We start from the raw sequence: 26,248 nt of genomic DNA on the forward strand, positions 1-26,248 counted from the left end.
GAGTGAAAGGCTCAAAATGTGAAAGCTGCCCAGGTCTCACGGGCCTCTCCAAGGGCCAAAAAACAAGATATAATTTTTCATGATCATAACCCAAGGCTTTTAAACCAAAGAGTGTTATTTCTGTTAATAAGAAAACCAAAGGTGATGTCTGGCTATCCAACTAGCAGGTGATTATGGTAATGACAGTTCTAAAATGAAATTTGCAGCCAAAGCTATTTGGAGATAAACTAAAGATGCCAGCCCTATTTGGAAGTGACTGAAGAGACCACATATGAGTTTTTATTATCTTGGTTAAATAAATGGGAAACATAAAACCTAGGAGATGAAACCAAAGGACTTTTTAGTCATTTCTATTGATTGGAAGACAGCTCCAAAAGGACTCCAAACTGTTTAGAAAACAAACAATAATTTTTCCTGTGTGTCTTCCAAGCAAGGCTTTTATTTTTTTCTTTCCTCTCTACGGCTTTTGGGAGACTTCCACTTCCAGTAAAGAAAATGTTTATTTATCAGATGTTCTTGACAGAATAGTAATCACCATTTTTGTAGTTACTTTTAATATCTTGTGGCAATGAATTTCTGATTTAAGATCACAGACCTATCAAAAATTTCCTGCCCATCACTGAAGATTGACTTCAGCTCGGATTTCAATAGGATGATCCAGAGCACGTTTTAAAGCACAAAAACAGCAAACAAAAACAGAGAAAAGCTACTAAATAAAAGAAAATAAATGTAATAAATTAAAAAAAATAATTTCCCTGGATCCTTTCTGAGTATGCTTTGAATGCATGGTTTCAAAGTCATACTGATTGCTTCTGAGGGTAATCTGAATTGTAACACACATTGAGCTAGTATTACCTGGCACTCCAACATAAAAGTGAGTTTGTTCATATTGCAATAAAGAACCTGAGAACACTACTTCCAGAGTTTATGAAGTCAGAAAAGCATACTAGTTAATGGTGACAGAATTTTAAAAATTGAGTTCTAACTCATCTCCCTCATTTAGCAGCTAAAAATAGGTATAAACCTGAGAGAAGTAACAATCTCTCCATGCCTCGGTTTTTCATCTGTAAATTGGACATGTTAATATCTGTTTCAAGTTTAAAGATAACATGAGTTAAAGATAATGTAAGACAATTTTTTCCCCGGCACAAAATTTATACTCAATAAAGTGTGGCTATTATTATAAAAATAAAGATGATAATGTTTCGCATTTCAAACTTTAAATTTATTGTCAATCATCCTAGCTCAAAGTGCAGGTTTCCTCTTTTGGAGACAATATAGTTGAAACAGGTTAACACTAGTGGATCCATTTACTGCACAGCAGACATTGTGCTAAGCAACGTTTACTCATTTTCTCATTTAGTAGAGACTACACCATATTTTCCATTTCCATTTTGCAGATGAAAAAAACTGAGGCCTGAAAAAGTCAAGCAATTTGCCTAAAGTCTCACATTTAATATGAAGCAAATCCAGGAGGAAAACAAAAGGCCCCAAACAAGTGAGCTAGCAAACAAACAAGCAGACAAAATACTGCTTCATTTTAAATCCCACATTTATGTGCACCACGTAACATTGCCCATACATTCAGATTACATGCCTACCTTTAGGCCTTCATCCCTCCTTGCTTCCAAGACTCTGGTTAGAAGAGGCAAGCTTGCAGGTCAAAAGCTCAGATACAACGACTGCAGGTCAAGCAGTCTTTTTCTTCCTCTGGACCTTCTGTCAGGATCCTGGTCACCAGTTCTGCCTCAGGAAAGCCAGCAGGGTTCTTGTGTTTTATTTACCCTATTCTCATCGACTAGCATGTCCTGCCACAGCTCTCAGTTTCTTCAAAAGAACTCCAGAATCAGAAATGGCACCCGTGGGCCAAACACAGTCTACCTGACCCCGGGGTTTAGACCACCTGGTATTCGAGGCAGGAGGGGAGGAAAAAAAAAAGTAACAACCTAATTATTGCAACCACCTGCCTGCCATCACTGTCGTGTTCCTGACTGCTGCCAGGTGCTAAGCTGGCAGGCTTGGATCAATCAGGAATTGTAACCAAACCTGAGTGCAATTAATTACATAACTTTAAGCTGTTCACATTTAATAACCCTGAAATTACTTCGTGAAACTGCAAGGTAGTAGAGGATCGCAGCAAATAAAGGAAAATAGCTGTGGATAAGGTTTCTGTAAGTATTTTCTTCAGGTTTGGATCTAACTTAATCCTCATATATCCTGTGCATGCCCAACTTGTCCTATTTACCATAGGTAAGGGAGAAGAGGAACAGAAGCCTCAGTGAAATGTCATGGGCTTAGGTAAGAGGATAAGAACTTTGCTAACTGTGATCATAGCAGGCATTTAAATTCCCTAGATCTTGCTGCTGCTGCTGTGCTGCTAAGTCGATTCAGTCATGTCCAACTCTGTGTGACCCCATAGATGGCAGCCCACCAGGCTCCCCCATCCCTGGGATTCTCCAGGCAAGAACACTGGAGTGGGTTGCCATTTCCTTCTCCAATGCAGGAAAGTGAAAAGGGAAAGTGAAGTCGCACAGTCGTGTCCGACTCTTCGGGAACCCATGGACTGCAGCCTACCAGGCTCCTCCGTCCATGGGATTTTCCAGGCAAGAGTACTGGAGTGGGGTGCCATCACCTCCTCTGCCCGAGATCTTACTGCAGCCCAGAAGCAAAAGGTCCCAGGAATGATGGTAGCAGGAAGTGGCCGAATATTCATTAAACCCATTTCTTTCTCTTGGGTGAACAGAGAAATTAACTTTACCAGATCTGGCCCCTGGAATACGGGCAGAAGTAATGCATGCAACATTCAACCTGAAACTCAGCAGGTGATGTCCTATACACTTGCTCTTTGCTCACTAGCTGACTGATGCGATAGAGAATATGAGGACATTTAGAAAATGGATGGAAAGATCCACTGAACCACCATATGAAAAATCATTTGCCGAGTATGCAATCAGACTATATATGACAAGGCTGAGACATATAAATGCATATGATATTAAGCCACAAAGAATTGGATGCTGTTTATTATTAATACAATGGCTAACATTAATTACCGATTAATAAAACACCTGACACAGAATTTTTCATCAGCCCTAAAATGTGAAGGAAAGAAAACAAAAATAATTTAATGAACATGTAGAATATATGATTCACACCTAAGTTTGTACACAGCTTTAATATTACAAAAATTGGATTTTCCATGTAACAGTCTAAGTAACATACCAGCAAAAAGCATCATAAAAAGCAAGTATTTTACATCACAGGTTGTTTTAATAACAAATTCATTTGAGTCATATGACATGGTTTTCTCGCTCAAGAAAAGTGTCAGGGTTAGAGTTGCCATCTCAGCCATTCTACCAGGAGAACACGAGAGATTGATCAGACCAGCATAAAAATCTTAACCACCCATGGAGTACTCTCTGAAAATATGCATGATGCTAATACCTGGAGGTTTAAAATAAATAAAATATGAACAAACGAAATAAACTTACTTTAAGAACTCAATTCCAAAATTCTTCAAAGCTATAGGAGAGCTTTTCAAATTACATCTAAGAAACACCCTCATCTCGATCCATATCGTTCAACTTTCATACAAAGTCCCTGTTCTCTCCAGCCCCTCATCTGGCCTCTTTGTCAGCTTCCAGTTAGGACGATCCTGTTGCCCTCAACCTGCAGCAGTTTTTAGCTGGTCCTTTAAAGTGTCCTATGAACTATCATGGCCACTTTTTCCATTTAACTGATTTGAAGCATCTGGGAAATAAATTCTATTAGAGCACTAATTGGGTCTGATGTGAATATTGATCTCTAGGGAGATGTACCTCACAGAGCACCAGATTACATTAGATTTTATAACATTTAAAAATATTTGCTAAGAAAATTATACTACATCCAAACACCAAGGAGAAAAACAATAGCAGAGCCATAAGCAGAGTGTGGCTTGTTTTACTTATTCATGGTAAAAAGGATAATTACTGATTTGCCTGTCCATCATTCCCTTTACTTGGAGTATTAAGACTCAAGCTTCCCTTGGGAACCAAGCCTCTCTTGCCATCAGTTCTTATGGTTCATCAATGGCTAGATTCCACCTTTCATTCCCTCTTCCCTGCAGTTTCAGAATCTTGTGGACAGGATCCAAATCTAGCCAAACTTGGGGGGGCGGGCATGTCATCCCCTTCTTTTCTTTGGTTCAGGGAGGTTATGGTAGTCATCTGGCTCTTGACGGAATTTTGTTGAAAGATATACTCTTCCCATTGGAAATTCTAACCTGGCAGTAGATAAACTTGGAGGTGGTGGAGGCAACCCCATACCTCCTTGGAAGTGGCTACCTAAGAATGAAGCCCAAACATAGAAGAGGTGACCCAAAGCACAATTCATTCTGTGTGTAAGCACCTTGATCAAAATGTATTGTACATAAGCAAATCAATTACCTTTTATGCTTCTTCCAGTCACCATTAGGTTTCTCTAAAAGTAACAAGTCTAATATCATGGGGATGAATTAAGCTGATAGCAACAGGGTCAGATTTCCTGGCAGCAGTGTATTCAGGTATCATTTCTTATAAGCTGTCCAAAATTGTTTCACTCACTGATTTATACCAGTGTCACCATACTAGTAGTTACTTTTTGAGGGACTTACCAAAAAGTCATGAGCTTTTTAACCCAAGGAAAAGTTATATGGATTCCAGGGACAGTTTGGAAAATGGTAAAAATTGCAGATTCCTAAGCTCTTTATCTTTTTGGGCTCCAAAATCACTGCAGATGGTGACTGCAGCCATGAAATTAAAAGACATTTACTCCTTGGAAGAAAAGTTATGACCAACCTAGATAGCATATTCAAAAGCAGAGACATTACTTTGCCAACAAAGTCCATCTAGTCAAGGCTATGGTTTTTCCAGTGGTCATGTATGGATGTGAGAGTTGGACTGTGAAGAAGGCTGAGCGCCAAAGAATTGATGCTTTTGAACTGTGGTATTGGAGAAGACTCTTGAGAGTCCCTTGGACTGCACGGAGATCTAACCAGTCCATTCTAAAGGAGATCAGCCCTGGGTGATCTTTGGAAGGACTGATGCTAAAGCTGAAACTCCAGTACTTTGGCCACCTGATGCGAAGAGTTGACTTATTGGAAAAGACTCTGATGCTGGGAGGGATTGGGGGCAGGAGGAAAAGGGGACGCAGAGGATGAGATGGCTGGATGGCATCACTGACTCGATGGACGTGAGTCTGAGTGAACTCCAGGAGATGGTGATGGACAGGGAGGTCTGGTGTGCTGCGATTCATGGGGTGGCAAAGAGTCAGACACGACTGAGTGACTGAACTGAACTGAACTGAACTGAAGTTCTTTATGGATAGATTCTGATTTAGGAGACCATTGAGCACTCCACAAATCACCATTCTCATCAAGCAGCCTAGACGATTTTGATACAGGTAGCCAAACCTTATGAAATAGTACTGTGACAAGTGGATGAGAACTCAGGGACTAAAATAATATACAAATGAATTTCAAATCCTGTTTCTACTGCCTACAGGCATACCTGGGATAAAGGGTAATCTTTTAATCTTTTTATGCTTCAGCTTCCTAATTTACAAATGAAGATAATAAAGCCATCATAGAGGGCTTTGCAAGATAAAGCTTATAAAGTATTTAGCACAAACCCTGTCATACCATAAGACTCCAACAATGGTATCTATTGGTAATTTATTTACATGGATTAGCTTCTCAGATAAACCAATTATTACTAATTAGAAATATACAAGACCTTGAAGCAATGAAACACAGAATATATAAATTTTGGTATGGAAAAGAGGACAGAGACTCAGCCTGATAAAAGTTCTGGTGTACAAAGGATGAGAAAATACAAAAAAAAAAAAAATCCTACCTCACCTATTATCTTGCCTAAAGCCACTTAGGACTAATGTCCTTAAGTTTAATGGCTTACCAGTACAGTTTTAGGCCTCACACTGAAAAGTCTTCTACATTAAATAGCAATGCCTAAACTTTCCCTGTTTAAAAAAAGAATAACAATACCCTAAACACAGAAGTAAGTAGGCAATGGAACTGGTTTAGAAGCTTGTATGATAGGCATAGCTACACAAGGGAGGATGTTCATGGTGAAAGTTGTGGAGGAAATGAGCATACCTGTGTATATCTGTATATACCTGAAATAAGCATACCTCCAAGTCATCCTGACATGGAGGACAGGCTTTGAAGAAGGACTGGTTGTTCCAAGTTTAAATTACCAAGGCCCCATTTACTAGAAGAGCCACGACATTGATGAGTCACTTAGCTTCTGGTTTCCAGAGGAAAATGAAGCCAATCTCATTAGGCTGTGTTCAGGACTCAATGAAATATCTGATGTAAAATATTTAATGGAATGGTTAACATAGGATGAGTGCACTATTATTCTTATTACTGTGGTTTTACCATGGAGGTACTACTTTTAAAAATAATTAGCAAGATGAGGATAGGAAAAAACATACAAAATATTTCATATTTCTATAGACATGAGAGTAGGGAGAAGAAACAATCAGAAAGAACCCAAGGCATTAATTTCAATTAATTTCAACAAGTGGCGAAAGAAATAAAGAAGAGGCAGGCTTAAGAAAGTACTGCCTGCTGGTCCAGTGTCACATGCCCTCAATTCTTTCACTGGCTTTGCCCGTACACATGGTGGAGCAGCAAGAACCCATGAGCACTAAAAATGGCTCTGATGTTAATGGACCTTCAAGGGCTATCTCCCAAATACATTTTTAGCCTTTGCTGCCATAACAGTTGCAAGAAGAAAAAAAAAAAATCAATTTCACAGTCCTCTCCTTTTCCAAAATGCCTGGGCTTTGGCTGATAAAGCAATGATTTAAGTCAATGGCTGAGGTGGAAATTTGAGTATGTTCTTAAAGGATAATCACCAGGCTCCTTCTTGAAATGCATCTGTTTTTAACCAATTTCTCAACCTCTGAGAGCGGTAATTAAACAGAGAGGTGCATAAAACATAAATAGTGGAAACTGAAAACTAGCTTCATTAGCCTCCTTATCTTTGGTAACTGCAGGTGTGTGCTAATGAATTACATGACTGGTGAAATAAAATTAAAGGCAGCTGCATGTGTTTACAAAACTGCAGCCACAAATTACAGGTATCTGTAGCATCCATAATTCATCCATAATTGACAATTTTCATATTACTTGAATAAAGAATCAAGTCATGCAGATGATTACAGTATTTGCCTCTCAGCACTAGAGATTTTGCTTCATTTCCTTTGCAGCATATCCACTGAAATAAATGACAGTTTTATAGGTGGAGTTATATGTCAGGGTAAAGGACCAAATATGGCAGACAACCCAGAACCCAGTTCTGTCTCCCATGTCTCCAACTTCTAGTTTCCCATCAAGAGAGAAGTGAGCTTACACATAAGCTTTAGAAATGTACACACTGGGCCCACGTTTGACATTGCTAGCTAGAAAACTGAGGTAAGGTTTCTATATCTATATCTCAATGTCTTCATCCGTTAAATAGGATAATAATATGCCTACCTCGCAAGGTTGAAAAGATTGAGTTAATGCATGTAAAGTGCTTCAAGTAATGACTGGCACTGAGAAAGCAGTGAGTGAATTTTTAACTATTAACAACTCCAAGCCTCGGTTTCCTTAACCATAAACTGGGATAAGAACATCATCCATCACATACGATTGTCAAGATGATGAAATGAGACAATGTATGGGAAGTGCATTATGTCCAGGCACACGTAAAACACTCCGTATTCTAGTCAGCAGTAGATACAGTAATGACAGCATTGTACCCAAATAGATAAAATAAATAAGTATTAAAGGGCTGGACAAAAAATAAACACTGCTAATTTTTAAAGCGTATGTGTGTGTGTGTAAAAATCCCAACTCTTGGGCTTATCATTTACTTAGAAGAATTTTCTTTCATTTGGGTATTTTGATACAGATACTCTTGTGGGACTGAAGTTTTACAAAGTACCCTGGACTTGAATAAACAGAATCTTGATAAAAATCCCTTGGATAAGAGATGCCCTGTACGTTACTGGGAGGCCCTGTAGCTTTACCTCCCTGGAGAGAGCTGACCAGAGCTGCATTTGGAATTCTCCAGTACTTGATGAGGATGAATTTGGAGGCCACTTTAGAAAAGCTACCAGAGTTGGGAGGAAAGCTGAAAATAGCAGAGGATGTGATGGAGACAGAGCTGAGAAGTTACAGGGATCCAGGCCAAATGTTTTCCTGAAACCTCTATAACATGCTTTAGAAATGACTTTCTCAACTGCCCATCATTTCATAGATGAGTGGTCAAGGGTCTGCCCTCATGTTAGGTATTTTGGTTCCTATTCCTTAAATGTAGGAGGAAAGGACAATGCAAATATGCTGTCAACACAGAATTTCTTAAACAAACTACTCTGAACATGTGTCAAAGTTTATTGCTTATTATGAGGGACCTAGCGAGAAGAAAACACTGGTTCAAAATACATGGGAGAGAGATGTTAAATACATAAGGCTTCTAGTGAGGTAGAGACTGCTGTATTACTTCAAATGGTCATTAAAAGGTCATATTTCTGTCTGTGGTAGGGTGAATTTGTGACACATTATGGAACTATTTGGGGACATGATCCATTGGTCAGAAACCAATCACCTTTAAGAGAAGCAAATGATAAATCTATCTGTGGCTATTCGTTAGAAATACCAGATAACAAAATTTCTCCTGCCTTTTTCCATTAGAGTTGATATGTACCCAGGTATTGGGTAGAAATAAAATATATAAGAATACTGGCAGAAGCACAGAGTCCTGCTTTTTTACTAAACAAATTTCTGCAGCAAATGAAGACATCAAACAACATAGCAAATCCTCAGAAACGTACATGACATTTGCCTCGCACGATGAGAATATTTCATAACATTTTATATGTGTTTGGTTCAATAGTTTACCAAGCGTTTTCTCTGCATTGGAGGTCCCACTTACTTTGCACAACAGGTCTGAGATGCAGACAGGACAGTGGTGAGTCCCACCTGATAACTAAGGAACATGGCACCAAGAAGAACTAAATGTCTTTGCTAAAGGTCTATCATTAAATGGATAAAAGAGCCAAGAGTAGAGCTCGAGTCCAGTATAGCTATGAAAAATCTCTCTCTTTCAAATATTTTAAGGATGGTAAGAAAATTATCCAGTCAGAGCCTATAGCAGACAGAGATATGTAGTCAATAGTATGGAGGGTTTGAGAGTGTTTCAAAGTTCTTGCCGTCTTTCCTCACCCAATCTGTCAGCTCCACTGTCCCCATATTCCCAGCCTGATTTAAGCCATTTAAATCTGTTCAAACAAGGCACCTATTGTATAAATGTAGGCCTAACAAGTCAGGAGTTGTCATCTTTAGCATTAGATTCAGCAATGTGTTTTTATATGAAGTATTTTGACTCCCTAAGGGGGATCTAGTTTTTCCTATTTTTTGGCTGTGTGGCTTGTGAGATCTTAGTTCCCTGACCAGCGATTGAACCTGGGCCCTCAACAGTGAAACTCTGGAGACCTAACCCCTGGACCGCCAGGAATTCCCCCAAATGAGCTCGAGCTCTATGTATTGTAGAATGTCCTCTTTACCATTGTCCCCATTACACATTGGAATCACCTGGGGAGGCAATATCTGATATCTGGGGCCTGTCCCTAAGACTCAGATATTGTAACCAACCTAGTTTGAAGACACTTGCAGAATATGTAAGAGATATTCTATATTTTAGAGAAGTAAACAGCAACCATTCCAGTATTCTTTCTGGGGAAACCCCATGGGCAGAAAAAGCTGGTGGGCTACAATCCATGGGGTCAAAGAGATGGACACAACTTAGAGACTAAACCACCACCACCATTCTATATTTAACCATGTATAATGTTTTTTTAGCTAGTTTCTTGACAGTAGGATTTCTGAGTTTTTAATACACTCTTGTATCCTGTGGGTCTCCAAGATGGGAAGTTTATAGTGTTGGGCATATTTATTTCACTCTAGAGTCCTTTGAGGAGAAGGCAATGGCACCCTACTCCAGTTCTCTTGCCTGGAAAATCCCATGGACGGAGGAGCCTGGTAGGCTCCAGTCCATGGGGTCGCTAAGAGTTGGGCATGACTGAGAGACTTCACTTTCACTTTTCACTTTTATACATTGGAGAAGGAAATGGCAACCCACTCCAGTATTCTTGCCTGGAGAATCGCAGGGACAGAGGATCCTAGTGGGCTGCCATCTATGGCGTCGCACAGAGTTACTCACGACTGAAGCGACTTAGCAGCAGCAGCAGCAGCAGCAGCAGCATTGAGGTTGAACACCTCCAGGGACTCTTGTTCCACAGTGACTTAATGTGTTCTGGGACAGGAGAAGGGATATTTTGATGGAGTCTGAATTCAGTAACACCCTAAGGCACCTCATAAAAAAAAGGACAGCACCTAAAGAAAAAAGATGTGATGAAGATAATCTTTCTAGTCTAGAACCTTGCTATACTGTGTGGTTCCTGCAACAGCCTCAGCGGCAGCTCAGGAAAATTGTTACAAACGTAGAATCTCAGGTCTTGTTCCAGACCCACTAAACCATAGATTGCATTTTGACAAGATCCTCAAGAAAGACTAGATGCATTAAAATTTAAGAAGCCCTACTCTCATCCATCACTTTTTAAACCCCTTCCTGGGTTTCTTCATTCTGGCTTTGAGGAAACCTTCATGCATCAACAGTAATTTCTTCTGCAGTGTATCTTCAACATTCCCCGGAAAGGCAGGAAAACCCTGGGCTGTGGCTCTACAACTCCAGGGGGCGCCAGTCACATAGGACATAGGGTGCACGGTGTCTCTAGAGTTATACAGAACCAAGAAGTCTTTTCAAAACTGACACTCTACTGTGTGGAAGACAGAGCCTTTGTATTATCAGTTTTTTTTTTTTTTTTAAATTTTATTTTATTTTTAAACTTTACATAACTGTATTAGATTTGCCAAATATTAAAATGAATCCGCCACAGGTATACATGTGTTCCCCATCCTGAACCCTCTTCCCTCCTCCCTCCCCATTCCATCCCTCTGGGTCGTCCCAGTGCACCAGCCCCAAGTATCCAGTATCGTGCATCGAACCTGGACTGGCAACTCATTTTGTATTATCAGTTTTGTCAAAGAACTCTTATTAGTCAAGTTTATCAGTAACACTTTTTGAGCACTTAATAGAGTCCAGGCATCTTCAAGTCACTTTACAGTCATTATATTATCAACATCTATTATCATCCCCATTTACTGATAAAGACAAGGGGATTTTTAAGGATTTATAAATGATGTTATATACTCAACATCAAATAGTAGAGTTGAGATTTGACTGTAAATCTAACTCCAGAGAGTATGTTCTTACTACAGAAAAGCTGACTTTTAAAAATCTATAGAATAGAATAGAATATTGAGGTGGGAAATTACAGGAGAGTTTAGGAATTATGTTTGACAACAGATTAGGTATAGAAAGTGTGGTATGGCTTCCGTGGTGGCTCAGTGGTAAAGAATCCACCTGCCAGTGCAGGAGACATGGATTTGACCCCTGGTCTGGGAAGATCCCATATGCCGCTGAACAACAAAGCCCATGCACCGTGACAGTTAAACCTGTGCCCATGAGCCCAGGAACCACAACAAGAGAAGCCACCACAATGAGAAGCCTGGGCACCGCAATTAGAGAGTAGCCTGTACTCGCTGCAACTACAGGAAAGCCTGCACAGCAACAAAGATGCCGCACAGCCAAATATAAATAAAAATAAATACATAAAATTTCTTAAAAAACTGTGACTACAATATGTTTCTAGGGGACATGGTCTTGGTTCGCCCTAATTTGAAATTAAGAACCCTGCATAAGTGGACAATAATTGAACAAATATTTGTTACATGATTACAATGTCTAATCATGTTGACAAATACTTTGCATAGTCATTGTGAAATCTACAAACAGCTACTCTCTATTTTATCCTCACTGTGGTCTAGTGGAAAATTTTACCATCTCCAGTTTTAGGGACAGAAGAAGGCAGAAAATTTTAAGAATATTTCCTAAAATCTCCAAGTCCAGAAGTAATGGTGATAAGGTTCAAAACCAGGTCTTAAAACTTTGAAATCCTGAGCTTCTTTGCAGCAGCACAACCCACTTACCAACCGTGGGATAAATGTTAGGACCTTAAGAATAAAAGATGAGAGGTACACTTCTGGCTGGCTAGCCTAGCCTAGACAGCTGACAGACAGCAAGCTAGAGGGCTCATGGAAATGAACTGATAAAACAACAATGACAAAATTGAGGAAATGCCTTCCAAGAATTTTTCACACTTTAGCAGAAGCTCGGTTCTAACAAATGGTCGATTTTGGTACCTAAGAGCACAGAAAGTTATTTTTCCACAACCCTGAGATTTAATTTTTCTTCTCTCTGTTTCAAAAAAAAAAATGTTTCTGCCAAGTTTTCTCAAAAAAAAAAAAAAGACCCCTCCAGGCTTCCTGCGGACATAAAGGTGTGCTGGATGGTAAGGCTGCTGACGAGCATTATCATTAGTACAGGTCCACAGGGACAGAGAGAGAGAGGAATCAGGCCAGGTCATGAATAAACAGTGTCCAAGAGTTCGAGGGTCCATAGGGATCTTGGGAGGTCACTTAGTCCATTCCTCTGTCTCTAGGAAGGACTCACCTTTCCCCATTAAATTGGACCACCATAGGACAAATTCATTCTCTTTTAGAAAATACTGGGAAGCAGATTTTTCTGTGGATCAACACATGAAAACTTCTCCACTCTTATGCATTTACCTTTGGTCTTAATTCTCAGCTGGGAGTGACTTTGCCCTTCTTGCTCCGCAGCCAGCCAACCACCCAGGGGACATTTGACAACGTCTGGATCACTCTTTTGATTGTCACAACTGGACAGGAGGCTGCTACTGGCATCTAGTGGGTGGAGGCTAGTGAAAGTGAAAGTCACTCAGTCGTGTCCAACTGTCTGTGACCCCATAGGCTATACAGTCCATGGAATTCTGCAGGCTAGAATACTGGAGTGGGTAGCCTTTCCCTTCTCCAGGGGATCTTTCCAACCCAGGAATCAAACCCACGTCTCCTGCATTGCAGGCGGATTCTTTACCAGCTAAACCACAAGGGTACGTAGTAGGTGGAGGCCAGGGATACCCCTAAACACCATAAAATGCCAGGGTAGCCCAACAATAAAGAATTATCAGGCCCCCAAGTAAACACACTGAGATTGAGAAACAGAGCAATGAGCAGGCGAGAGCGTCTTTCCTTGCATTTTGCTATACGGCACAAGGACCTACCTATAGTGGGACTGAAGTTCCATGGTTCAGAAGTTCAGAAACACATTTCTTCATAAGATGATGTGGAACTCTTTTTTTTTTTTTTGGTAGTCAGAATGACCTAATTCTCTAGCCAGTCTTATATATTGGACAGTACATTTTTTCATGAAGGCAGGAACCATACATGGTTAATTTCTATTCCCCTAGGGCCTATCACAGAGAATTGCATGTAGTAGACATTTTGCGGGGGGCTTCCTCAGTGGTGCAGTGGGTAAATAATCCACCTGCAATGCAGGAGACACAGGAGACTCTGGTTCAATCCTTGGGTTGGAAAGATCCCCTGGAGAAGGAAATGGCAACCCATTCCAGTATTCTTGCCTGGATAATGCCAGGGACAGAGGAGCCTGGCAGGCTACTATTCATGGGGTTGCAAAGAGTCAGACACGACTGAGTGACTAAGCACTTAGCACTCAGATTTATTTTGCAAATCTCTATGTGAAAATTCAAATCATCTAGTTATGTAAAAACAGCGAGACAGATTGTCACAGAATTAGGGGCATGTGCTAGAGATGGTCTGTCTTAAAATTACAGGCTATTTCATATACATGATATTTTGGAGTCCCTGAGTAAGGCCTCTCACAAACATAGATAGTCTTTCAGAGCAGCTGAAACTAAGGAGTCTTGGTGACTATAAATGGGGCACAACACACCATATGTATGAAGATGTTGTAGATTTAAAAAAAAAAAAATTGTGGTTTCCAACATTAGTCCCAAAGTGAAAAACCTCAGGCCAGACAGATTCTGTTAATTGTGGATGTTGCTTTGAGTTCCACAAGGGGAACCCTATGTAGTTCTGCATGGTCCACTCCTTGGAAATGAGCCACCTCTGTCTGAGGGGAATGTCTTAAAGATAATCAAAGCTGAGCAATTCATGGCACGGGGTGTATTTAAAGTGCTCTTGGAAAGCTACCAATTACCAATATCACAGACACAACCCATTTCTGTTTTAACAGGAACTGCTTTAGCCCATCCTGTTAGAGTAGGAGGTTTTGCCAACTTCCTTTAGACTTTAATTGATAACACACAAATCTGTTGCCACAGATGGTTGGGTGGGCAGCATCTGAAGCTGAGGGCTGGAGAAAGGCTTCCCACCCCCAGCAAATGCAAGAATGTTCAAGGAATGTAGATGCAAGGCGCACCATGGAAACCAAAGTAAGGGAAGAGCTGTGGGCTCCACACCAAAGCATCAGATCTGGATTAAAGATGCCCTGGCATGAAGAAGGTTACAGGTCTCCAGCTTGCCTTTCTGCCATGTGCAAATAAGATTATACGCTTCTGAATCCCAGGCACACCAGCTATTAACTATGTCATCTTGGGCAGCTTATTTAATTTGTCCAGGTTCTGCTTTTTCCCATATGCAATAGAGATTGATATTAATACCTCTCTTTTGAGACTTTGAACTTGAATGAGTCATAGAAATTTTTTTCTATTAATTATTATTCTTTTCTCATGTATGAAATAAAAGTGTCCTGTAGATAGATGATCTCTATTCTCCTTGACATAGACTCTTCACTTTTCCCAATAAAACTTGCATAATCTTCAAAATTTTGAGTGAAATCCAAGAGTCAAGAAGCTCAGTGACCTCAGATTCTTCAAAGACAACTTACATGGTCTCAAATAATTCCAAGTGATCACAAGAAGTGACCTGGGAGGGAAGATATCTCAAATTTGCTAATCTGGTCTCTTTCAGTGGCAGGTGATTGAAAGTCAAAACTGCTGGAAGGAATAAATAGGAAGACATCTGTCGACTCTTATCATAGATGAGAAGCCCAGTGGAAAGCTTTAGGTTAGGCAGACTCCTGTTGCTCAAGAGATCATTGGGAATCTGCCTTTCCATCTCTTGACTTTTCTTTCCTTGCTGTTGGCTTCCCTCTCATCAAGACCCTTTGCAGTGGTGACCCCCAGGAGGTTCAAACATACATTCTTTCACCGTCAAGCCCAGCAGACATAACGTGTGTTTCCCAGTCACTCTAGTGAAAGTCTCAGTATTTAGTTCGCCTTGCTCAGGCTTGGATCATGTGCTTACTCCTGCAATTGGCACCACACCTGAACCAGGTAGACTGAGGGGGCAGAGGGGTAACCAGGAAATGGCAGAATAGATGCCAATCAGGCAAAATCAGGAGCACCCACTGCACTTGCTGACCACCCATGTTCTCTTTCTTGATAAAGGACTTACCTCCTTTCTTTCTTCCGTTTATATTACATGGGTGGTTATGGAATGAGTTGAGCAGGGGTTGAAATGAGAATAGATTATGCACAGCTGGGCTGAAAGGAGTTTTTTTTCTTGTGTGCTATTTTAGTCTTGTTTGAAATTATCCTCCTTGGAAATAGGTCCCATGTGCCACGTCGGCTGTCTCTTATGGAGCTGCTTGGCTGCATGAGAAAAGCAGACTCTCACAAGTTCCTGCCAGCACCTGACCTGTGGCTCCCCTCTAGTTATTCTCATGCTCCAAAGAGTTCAGACTGTCAAAGTAAGAAGAGGAGACTTAGCTTAGGTACAAGGTTCCATAACTCCATGGTCTCAGAATCTCAGACAGCAGAAATCTGGATTTATTCTAGGGCACTTCTGCTGTTGTCTATTTCCAACAAAGATTTGGTACATTTCTTCTTAAGCTCGCTGGGCTCACTTCAACTGACAATAAGGAGCTTTTAAGGATGGCAGTCCCTGGACTTGTAGTTATTCACAGTGGATGCTATGAAGCAGGGTAGTAAAAGACCGAGGATGAGATGGTTGGATGGCATCATCAACTCAATGGACATGGGTTTGGGCATGTGTGATACATAGTGAAAGACAGTGAAGCCTGATGAGCTGCCATCCATGTGGTTGCAAAGAGTCGGACATGGCTTAGCAACTGAACAACAACAAAAGACCTAAATTCTGAGACTTTAAAGGTAGACAGAGTGAGCTCTCAATCCCTAAGCAAACTGTCTAACTCTCCTGAGACCATTTCCTCCTCTGTAAAGTGGCATGACTACTGCCCACTGAACATTTTCAGTTTGCCCCATGCCTACTCTAAAAATGTGCTTTCATGCATTGAATCCTCATACCAAATTCTGTGAGGTAGGTTCTCTTAATATCTCCATTTTATACATGGTGACACAGTGGGTTCAGGAACTTGACCAAGGATGCACCTCTAGAAATGGCAGGAAAGTATTCAGCACAGAGCCTTGTATATAGTGGCCAATCAAAAAAAAGTTCACAGATGGGAAGAGTTGGTGACAGATGCACTTCCATTAAGAAATGTGTAATTCCAAAGTAGTAGATATCATTTCGGATGACTGTCATTTCAGTACCAAAAGGTGTGATTATTGATTGGGATATGCAGTAGTTTAATCTGGAAGGGCTTTGTGGAAGAGGAGATTTATTTTGCTATTCTAGTCAGACTGCATCATACTCAGCTACCTCTGTAAAAGGCCTGGTCCTCGTCCTTCAAAGTTTCAGAAACAGATCACCTTTGTGTGCAATGAATAAAGAGGGGCACTGGCCCCCAAGCTGCCTCATTTTCTGAATCAATTCTGATGATTCATGTCAAGTGCTACTGTCACCAAATAACCCTCCCAACTAAGTTTTGAAGAGACAGATGGTGTGACAGGCTGGAACTTGAGACTGATTTCACTAATATAGTATGTGTTATTCACTGCAATTGGAGATTCAACTGTGAAACTGAGCCCAGGGTACACAGGAAAGGAGAGTTAGGTGATACCTGGTGTTTAAGGAAGACTTATTTGAATTTCACGTGCATTATGTCATTTAGTCCTGACAATTCACAATCAGTTTAGTTTCATTATCATCCCCATTTTGCAGATAAGAAAAATGAGGCTCACAAGTCACATAGAGCTAAAAAGCAGAGGAATCAGCCAATGTGGAAGAGCTTATCTCTTAACCACTAAATGCTCAGTGTCCCATGTTGACATGGACTGAGATGGAACAGGAGATGAATGCAAATAAGTAAGATAAGTTTTGCTACTGATTGGAAGATATTCCTATACCAGACTCCATGCATAATCAAAATGCAAAAGCCAGATCTGACATAACTGTGTGAGCTCAACTTTTTCATGACCTTAATGTATGTAGGGCATGAAAAAATTGTTGAGGCCCAAGGAATTTTCTAGTTCATCTTTCATCAATTCCTTCATCAAGGAATTTTCTAGTTCCTTCATCAAATGAAGCAACATAAATATTCCAATTACTGTAAGCAAATGCACACAGTTAGTTTCCAAATAAGAATACAGTGAGAAAAGAAATGGCCACAGACTTTCTTTACCATAACTAGACTCACTGTGCCTGCAGTGAATCAATATTTTCCCATAATGTTACTTGTCTCCCACTGAATTCCTGGCAAATTCTGCAGAGGAAAGCAATGCTTACAGTACATTATTACTTTGGTATTTCAAGGGGAATTATTCATACCCACATATTATTGAAACAGTGCTCACTTTATAGAACCTATTCCCAACTCTAATTTCCAGCGGTGCATATTTCTCCACTTACTGCTATTTACATATACAATTAATTTCTATGGTTAATTGACCTGGTATTTGGTATGTCAATGTTTGCATGTGTTAACATAAATAAATATTATATATAATAATGGATGTAACAACACAGTAGAAATTCATTTCCCAATGGACCTCCTTAACAATTGAAATAAGTTAATAGTTTCCAGAATTCTAAAGGTACATCCATGCAAATCTAAAATAGAAGATAAAAACAATCTGATTTTACATGGCCACACTCAGGAACAGTAATTCAAAGAGCAGAGGAACTGTCACATCCTGAGTCATTCAGATTTTCTACCTTTGATCATGGCATTCAGAGCCCCAATTCCACCAGTTCTAGCAACTTCCAGCAATGTCAAACATATCCTAATTCTACCTGGAAAAGATTTGCAATGATTCAGTTCCCTACTAAATGCAGCCTCACTATCACAGAAACCAACTATTGGTAACAACAACAAAGACAACTGCCGATACTACTGAATACACATCTTGTGCTGAGCGCTAAATGCTAAGTGCTTCACACCACTAGTTATCTCATAGCAGCTGCCCTGTGTAAGGAGTTTGCATGTTATGCATGAAGAAATTGAGGCCCTGAGATAGCAAATCACTTTCCCATCATCTATCACCTTGTAAGTGGTAGAGTTAGGATTCCGATCCCGCTCTGTTTAACCACAAAGCCTACAACTATAACACCTGCTCCATAAGCTTCCTTCATACTAAACGAGTGGCTGCAGAAATTCAGACTGAGTAACAAACATTCAGGTTTATTAGTCAGGATAGAGAAAGTGCTAGAAGCTCTGACTTATGCCACAGAATCTGATGCAGGATGGGCACCATTCCTGCATTTCCAAATTCCATACTTTATGCATGTGTTTTCAGTATGTATCCTATCCTTCTGCCCTGTGGCTCCATCATGTTGCATGATACCCATGGCAAGCGATGTAAAACCTGGGGGATCTTGCATTAGCTCAAATGCTTCAGCCCACAAAGAACACACCAATTCTGCTCTTAGTCCATTGGCCTTAGTCCACAGTGCTGCCCAAATGCCAAAAGATGGGAAAATGTTGGGGAAGGGCACATGGATATTCAATGAACAACAGATGCTGCTGCCATGTAACCTTTCTCATGATTCCTAGGTAGGAGGAGGCTTATACATGGGGCACCTGCAAAAACATACTTCATTACACATTTTCAAGTTCTTTGCCCTAATATTTTGGAGGTAATCATCTGTTTGTTGGATCCACATTTTTTTCACTGTAAATGGTAGCTAAGGTTAATCATGTGTGTTAACAGGATATTTGGCAACAAGAAAATACCTTTAATAAATGTATCTGTGGGTTGTCAAGAGATGGATTTGGATATCTTTATTACCCTATTACCAACACAACAACATTGCCATTTCTTGCCAAATATCACAGATCCAATTTTCACTCAACAGTCTTTATGGGAAAATATCAAGCTTTAGTGTCAGCCAGATGACAAGATGGCTCATTCGGGCCTTTCTCTACATCTCTCGCATGACTTATTGTTACACCCTAACTTTCTAACCAAACACGCTGACCAGCACAACTACAGGTCCAAAGAGAGTGCACATCAGGGGAGACGACTTGTGTGATAGGCAACCTTTCCATTTATTGTTCTCTACTTCACTCTAGGTCTGTCTAGTCAAAGCTATGGTTTTTCCAGTAGTTCATGTATGGATGTGAGAGTTGGATTATAAAGAAAGCAGAGCACCAAAGAATTGATGCTTTTGAACTGTGGTATTGGAGAAGTCTCTAGAGAGTCCCTTGGACTGCAAGGAGATCCAACCAGTCTATCCTAAATAGGAAATTAGTCCTGAATAGTCATTGGAAGGACTGATGCTGAAATTCCAATACTTTGGCCACCTGATGCAAAGAGCTAACTCATTTGAAAAGACCCTGATGCTGGGAAAGATTGAAGGCAGGAGGAGAAGGGGACGACAGAGGATGAGATGGTTGGATGGCATCACCGACTCAATGGACATGAGTTTGAGTAAACTCTGAGAGTTGGTGATGGACAGGGAGACCTGGCATGCTGCAGTCCATGGGGTTGCAAAGAGTCAGACAGGACTGAGCGACTGAACTGAACTGAACTGACTTCACTCTACAGCAAAATTTCAGAGCAAGAAAACCTCTGCACCCATCAATTTACTGATCTGGGTTTCTTTGCTTTTTGTGTACTCTAGGGCTTCCTATTTTCTAGAACCTTCTTTCATGCAATATTGTATCCCCTACTGCTGTTGTTACTTACAGGCATTCTGTGATGTGCACTATACTTTCTTGATTTAAAATCCAACTCTCATTGGCTGAATATAATCTGATGGGATAAATTATTTAAGAAAGACACAACATTGAAGGAAGGTCAATACCTAGTCAGTGCTTACTCCTCCATTTAATCATAAAATTGAAAGAATAATGAAAAATAGAAGACTTAGATAAAAATAATCAGGGCATTTGTATGGAGTAAAGTGACTGAATTCTTGACGGTTTTTGTTTGTGTTATTTTTCTGTTTAGAGGAGCCTCTTAAATTATACCATGTGAAGAGAGAGATTTTCCTACACAGTACTCTTATTTAGACCTTGGAGAAAAAAGTCTAGAAAACAATATTTTCCTGAAATAATGGAAAAAATCATTCCTTCTAGTGTTTTCACTTTTCTCTTCTGACAACTTATGTCCTTGAAAACACTATTCTGGGATTTTCCCCTCAACCAAATGCTCCAGGCCTGGGTGGCTAAAGACAGCCCTCAATGAACAGGTGAAAAGGTGACTAAAATTTCAGCAAACCACTGGGTCAAAACTTAGTATCAACTGAGATACATACGAATTTTGGTCCAGACCATATCTCACTGGGACGCTCACTAACAAATCAAAGAATCCAAAGTACTGGTGATTTTCATTTCTTTTTGACATATCCATCCAGGAAGGAGGCAAATTGAGAAAAAAAAAAAAATCCTCTTTTCTTTCCTCAGAGCCTGTCGTCCCTCCCTTTCTCCTTTATGCACACAAAATATATATATTCTACTTCCTTTCCAATGTGTTCAGTTACAAAGAGAGACGTAATGAAGGCGCTCTGTGAATGGGGTTGCCATGGAGAAGCTGTTCCAGGTAAAGAATAGACACTACAACTACAGAAAAGTGGCATGTAACTTGTCAGAGGAAATGCTGCGGCAATCCCCGAGAGATCGTAAGTTCTGCCCCCACTAATTTAAATACAACATGATTCTGTGGATATCTAGAATACACTCTGTCCTTTTGTGAGGATGCCTTGCTTTACAGAAGAACTGTGTCCTGACTCCGTGGATTTAAATCAAAGTACATTTCAAAAGCATATACACGGTGTCATATTTAATAGAACCCTAATGGCAATCCTTTGTTTAAAGATTTTTCCCCTCCTAAATAGGGTTTCAAGGTATTGGGTTTTCTTACAGTGGGATAAACTGTTGAACTCTGTCTCCTGATCTTCCCTAGTGTGAGGAAAACATAGATCCATCATGTGCTGCCTTAGCTATACTTTCTCTCATTTTTTAATTGAAGTAGAGTTGATACACAATATTATTATATATGTTACAGGTATACAATACATTGATTCACAATTTTTAAAAGTTATATCCTGTTTATAGTTATTATAAAATATTTGCTATATTCCCCATGTTGTACAATATATCCTTACAGCTTATTTCACACCTAATAATTCACACTTCTTAACCTCCTGTGCCTGTGCCGCCTCTCCCCTTCCCTCTCCCACTGTAACCACGTCTGTCTCTCACTCTTGAGGGGCATTAGCCAAAACCAGAGCAATATGTACAAGCTCATCTTTCTGAAATCCAATCTCTCTGCTGGTTGAGACTTATTGAAAGAATATGTAAGCAAACTTCAGTTCCTTTATTACATTTCAGCATAACTGCCTGAGTTTTAGTGAAAGGAAATATATTTATGCACACATGAGATACACACTTACTCTCCCCCCAAATATGTGTGAAATATCCACCTGTAGTCATGCATACATGACTGTAGGCTGTAGTCATGCCTACTGAAGTGACTTAGCAGTAGCAATCATGCCTACAGTTGCCTAAATAAAAAATGAAAAGAGAAATCCTGATAGATTGAAAGGAAAGAGGAAACCATGATTGTATTTTAACACAAACCATGTACTGCTACTGCTAAGTCACTTCAGTCATGTCCGACTCTGTGCGACCCCATAGACGGCAGCCCACCAGGCTCCCCTGTCCCTGGGATTCTCCAGGCAAGAACACTGGAGTGGGTTGCCATTTCCTTCTCCAATGCATGAAAGTGAAAGGTGAAAGTGAAGTCACTCAGTCGTGTCTGACCCTCAGCGGCCCCATGGACTCAGCCTTCCAGGCTCCTCAATCAATGGGATTTTCCAGGCAAGAGTACTGGAGTGGGGTGCCATTGCCTTCTCCAACAAACCATGTAAATAAACTGCTATTCAGCAAGCTCAAATGGTTTCAGCCCTATGAGTCAGCTTCCAACTCTTAGCATTCAACAGATACCACTGAAATTTCTTAAACATCTACTACATTCCAAGAACAAGGCTAGATACTATATATTCATAACTGAATTTGCTCATCAAAAATAAGAAAATAGAGACGTAGAGTGGGTAAGCAATTTGCCCAGGTTCTTTCTTTCATACCGTAGCCACAGAGGGTTTAAACCAGGGTCTTGAAAATCCAGAGTCTGCGCTTCTTCTTCCATGCTGCCTGGAAATCAGGAAATGCCAAAATTCAAATGCATAACCTCAGTCATGGAAAGTACATGGCCCATCACTGAATCCTGGAACAATGTCAGAAAAGAAATTATACTTTTTTTTTTTTTTGGCCAGAGCTAGGTATCCAGGAGATATGTTTTGGTTGATATTGATAGATGACCACTGAAATCCATCCACCCTCCTCTTACATAAGAGGTGGCAATGTGCCCAGATAAACAACTGTATTTGCCAGGCTATCTTACAAATATATGTGCCTCAGTTCAGTTTAGTAGCTCAGTCGTGTCCGACTCTTTGCGACCCCATGAATCGCAGCACTCCAGGCCTCCCTGTCCATCACCAACTCCTGGAGTTTACCCAAATTTATGTCCATCAAGTCGGTGATGCCATCCAGCCATCTCATCCTCTGTCGTTCCCTTCTCCTCCTGCCCCCAATCGCTCCCAGCATCAGAGTCTTTTCCAATGAGTCAACTCTTTGCATCAGGTGGCCAAAGTATTGGAGTTTCAGCTTCAGCATCAGTCTTTCCAATGAACACCCAGGACTGATCTCCTTTAGGATGGACTGGTTGAATCTCCTTGCAGTCCAAGGGACTCTCAAGAGTCTTTTCCAATACCACAGTTCAAAAGCATCAATTCTTCGGCACTCAGCTTTCTTCACAGTCCAACTCTCACATCCATACATGACCAATGGAAAAACCATAGCCTTGACTAGATGGACCTTTGTTGGCAAAGTAATGTCTCTGCTTTTGAATATGCTATCTAGGTTGGTCATAACTTTCTTCCAAGCAGTAAGCGTCTTTTAATTTCATGGCTGCAATCACCATCTGCAGTGATTTTGGAGCCCCCCAAAATAAAGTCTGACACTGTTTCCACTGTTTCCCCATCTATGTGCTTAGGGAAATGTAATTAGAAGATTTGGGTAAGCTTTTCAGCAAAGGTTTTTAACAGGGTTCTATTTGATGGACATGTGCCCTTTTAGCTTTACTTCCTGCCTTGTTCCTACTGTCTTGAATACTCATCCGATGACTGAAAGGTGAGCCACAGTCATAATTATATGGCAACTCAGAAGCCAGAGGCCACACAAAACCTGGAGACAAGTACAGGCTTCAAGTTACACAAAAGAAAATTACCTATATCTTATTCTAAGACATTATTATTTGGGGTTTCTGTTATACAAACTCAAAACCAGTCCCAACTAAAACATATCCTGCTAGGAGAGAAAAAAGGCAGGATTTATGTCCCTGTCTTTCCATGATAATTACCTTAAGGTTGGAGACCCTCCTCTTACATCTACTTTTATATCTTCTCCTCATCACTTGGACTTTCCATGTAAACAACATGAGATCTATGGTTACTTGTTTGCTTAAACTAAGTAGATATCTTAGAAGAGGCACCAAGGAAGGTCCATCTTTCTTAATGTCATTTTTAAAGCTAAATCCAGTTTAAATGAACTATAAAAAAATTTATTCTGGAGAGATGCCAGCAGGCCACTTACACTGACTGACAGCAAGAACCAACTGTTCTTCAACCTGAAGAAAACAAAAGAAAGTGAAAGTGAAAGTTGCATCTACCTCTTTGAGACTATATAGTCCATGGAATTCTTCAAGCCAGAATACCAGAGTGGGTAGCCTTTCCCTTCTCCGGGAGATCTTCCCAACCCAGGGATCGAACCCAGGTCTCCCACATTGCAGGCAGATTCTTTACCAGCTGAGCCACAAGGGAAGCCCAAGAATACTGGAGTGGGTAGCCTATCCCTTCTCCAGTGGATCTTCCCAACCCAGGAATTGAACCAGGGTCTCCTGTATTGCAGGCAGATTGTTTACCAACTGTGCTATCAGGAAACCCAAAATCAAATTTGTCCCTCCAAGTGACAGTGGCTCACAAAGGAGGCCTGTGGATCTTTAGATTATACTCGCAAAGGAGCATCTTTTTGTACACACATCAGAGGTATTTTCAGAAACTCATCCTATTAAGAATTTGAATGCCACTTGAGTGTTGATCTGATTTCCCCTCTTGTTCCTCTATAGAACCAAGTCCTTGTTCCACTTCAGAACAGCAGATCTATTTGCTGTTGAAATCTCCAAATCCCTGTCCTAGTTTGCATTCTCACCCTTTCCTTCTGTACATGTCATTCTAGAAGGCTTTCCTCTACAGCTATAGAATCTTCTCTAAAGCCAGCCTCTCCAGTGGTAATGGGAACGCCAAGAAGATGACCTCATGCAGTTGATGGGAGGATTAGAGGTCAGAGATGAACTTGCTTGGCATTGTATCTGCTACATGAGATGTTTTCAACCAGTAAATATTGGTGGCTTTGATTACATGAATCAATCAAAAGTCAATTCCATTTTAGCTCCCTTTATGTCTATTGATTAACCACTCATAGAGTTTCCTGCTAGTTATCATCATGAATTGGCCATTTCAACTAATTTTCACCTCTGTTCTGAGGTCAAGCCTGAATCTGACACACTACAGGCCAGTCCTAACCACTACAACCTCAGAAAAGTCTCCATTCCTTCTCTTCCTAATTCTCTGTCCAATCAATTGTATTTTTACTTAGAACTGTCATTTACCATGTGAAAATCATCTTCCATCATCTAGTTTCTAAGATCTTTAAGAGCAAGGACTGTGTCTTCCCTGTCTTTGATTTCTGCTTGTTGGCATGGTGTCTGATCCCACCAATAAACTTTTGTTATCTCGACTGTTTGCTCTTGGATCTTAGTTTCTTGGAAGTTGGGAATTAGGTAGCTACTGTGATAAGGAAGAAAAAACACACAGGGTCCAAAGAAAGTCAGTGTTAACTGCTTCCTAAATCATATGTTGACTGCTTAGTACAGTCCAGATACTAGGTTAAATGTTTTCTTTCATATGTTGCTTCTCAGCAGATGTGGAGGTTCTATAAGTATTTCTATTTCACAGATGAAAATACTGAGGCAAAGAAACTAAGTAACATACCCCAGTCCACATCTGGTAGTGGCAGAGCCAGAACTCTCAAGCAGGCCCTTGGGCTGTAAGAACTGAACTGTAACCACAAAATTACAGTGACTCTAAGATGCGAACTTGCTGAAGGTTCTGTGCAGCCCAGCCCCCTGCAGTGGGACTCATGACCCATCCAACACAGCCTGATCAGTAGTCATGCCTGTGCTTGATTTTTGTGGATTTAACAGCTCTCCTGTGTGCGTGTAGCCTAGCAGGCTACAGTCCATGGGGTCGCAAAGAGTTGGACACTACTGAGTGGCTAACACACACACACACGTGTGTGTGTGCTCAGTCAGTAAGTCATGTCCGACTCTTTGTGAACCCATGGACTGCAGCCCTCCAGGCTCCTCTGTCCATGGGATTTACCCGGCAAGAATACTGGAGTGGGTTGCCATTTCCTTCTCCAGGGGATCTTCCCAACCCAGAGATCGAACCCACATCTCTTAAGTCTCCTGCATTGGCAGGCAGGTTCTTTACCACTAGTACCACTGGAAAACCCAATAGCTTACAGCAGCAGCTAAAAAGTTTGCTTAATCTACCGTAGAGAAGCACTAATAAGTAAGGAGCAGATAACTAAGCTACTGACAAAGGGCAGTAGCATGATGGTGAGGAGTCTAAAAATAAAAATAAGGATGCAGGAAGGGTGAGACTCAAAGGTAATTAATTTAAGCTCTTCTGCTGGGGAGAACAGAGGTCAAC

At 40.6% G+C, this 26,248-nt stretch overlaps 1 protein-coding gene across 4 annotated transcripts in view; it reads right to left on the reverse strand.

The window, feature by feature from the left end:
* The window catches only part of TAFA1 (TAFA chemokine like family member 1), a 533,669-nt gene that overhangs the window by 378,563 nt on the left and 128,858 nt on the right, over positions 1 to 26,248 (reverse strand). The window contains exon 1 of one of the 4 annotated variants that reach the window (XM_044933588.2): positions 1,602 to 2,360. The exons of 1 other annotated variant lie outside the window; for it this stretch is intronic. The gene's annotated coding sequence lies outside the window, so the exon portion shown is untranslated. Of the gene's footprint in view, positions 1 to 1,601; positions 2,413 to 26,248 lie in introns of those variants that run through there. 2 more of the 4 variants (XR_006547226.2, XR_006547225.2) reach the window with 2 other exon arrangements.

This window comes from Bubalus bubalis, chromosome 21 (assembly GCF_019923935.1).
Source record: "Bubalus bubalis isolate 160015118507 breed Murrah chromosome 21, NDDB_SH_1, whole genome shotgun sequence".
Lineage (NCBI taxonomy): Eukaryota > Metazoa > Chordata > Mammalia > Artiodactyla > Bovidae > Bubalus > Bubalus bubalis.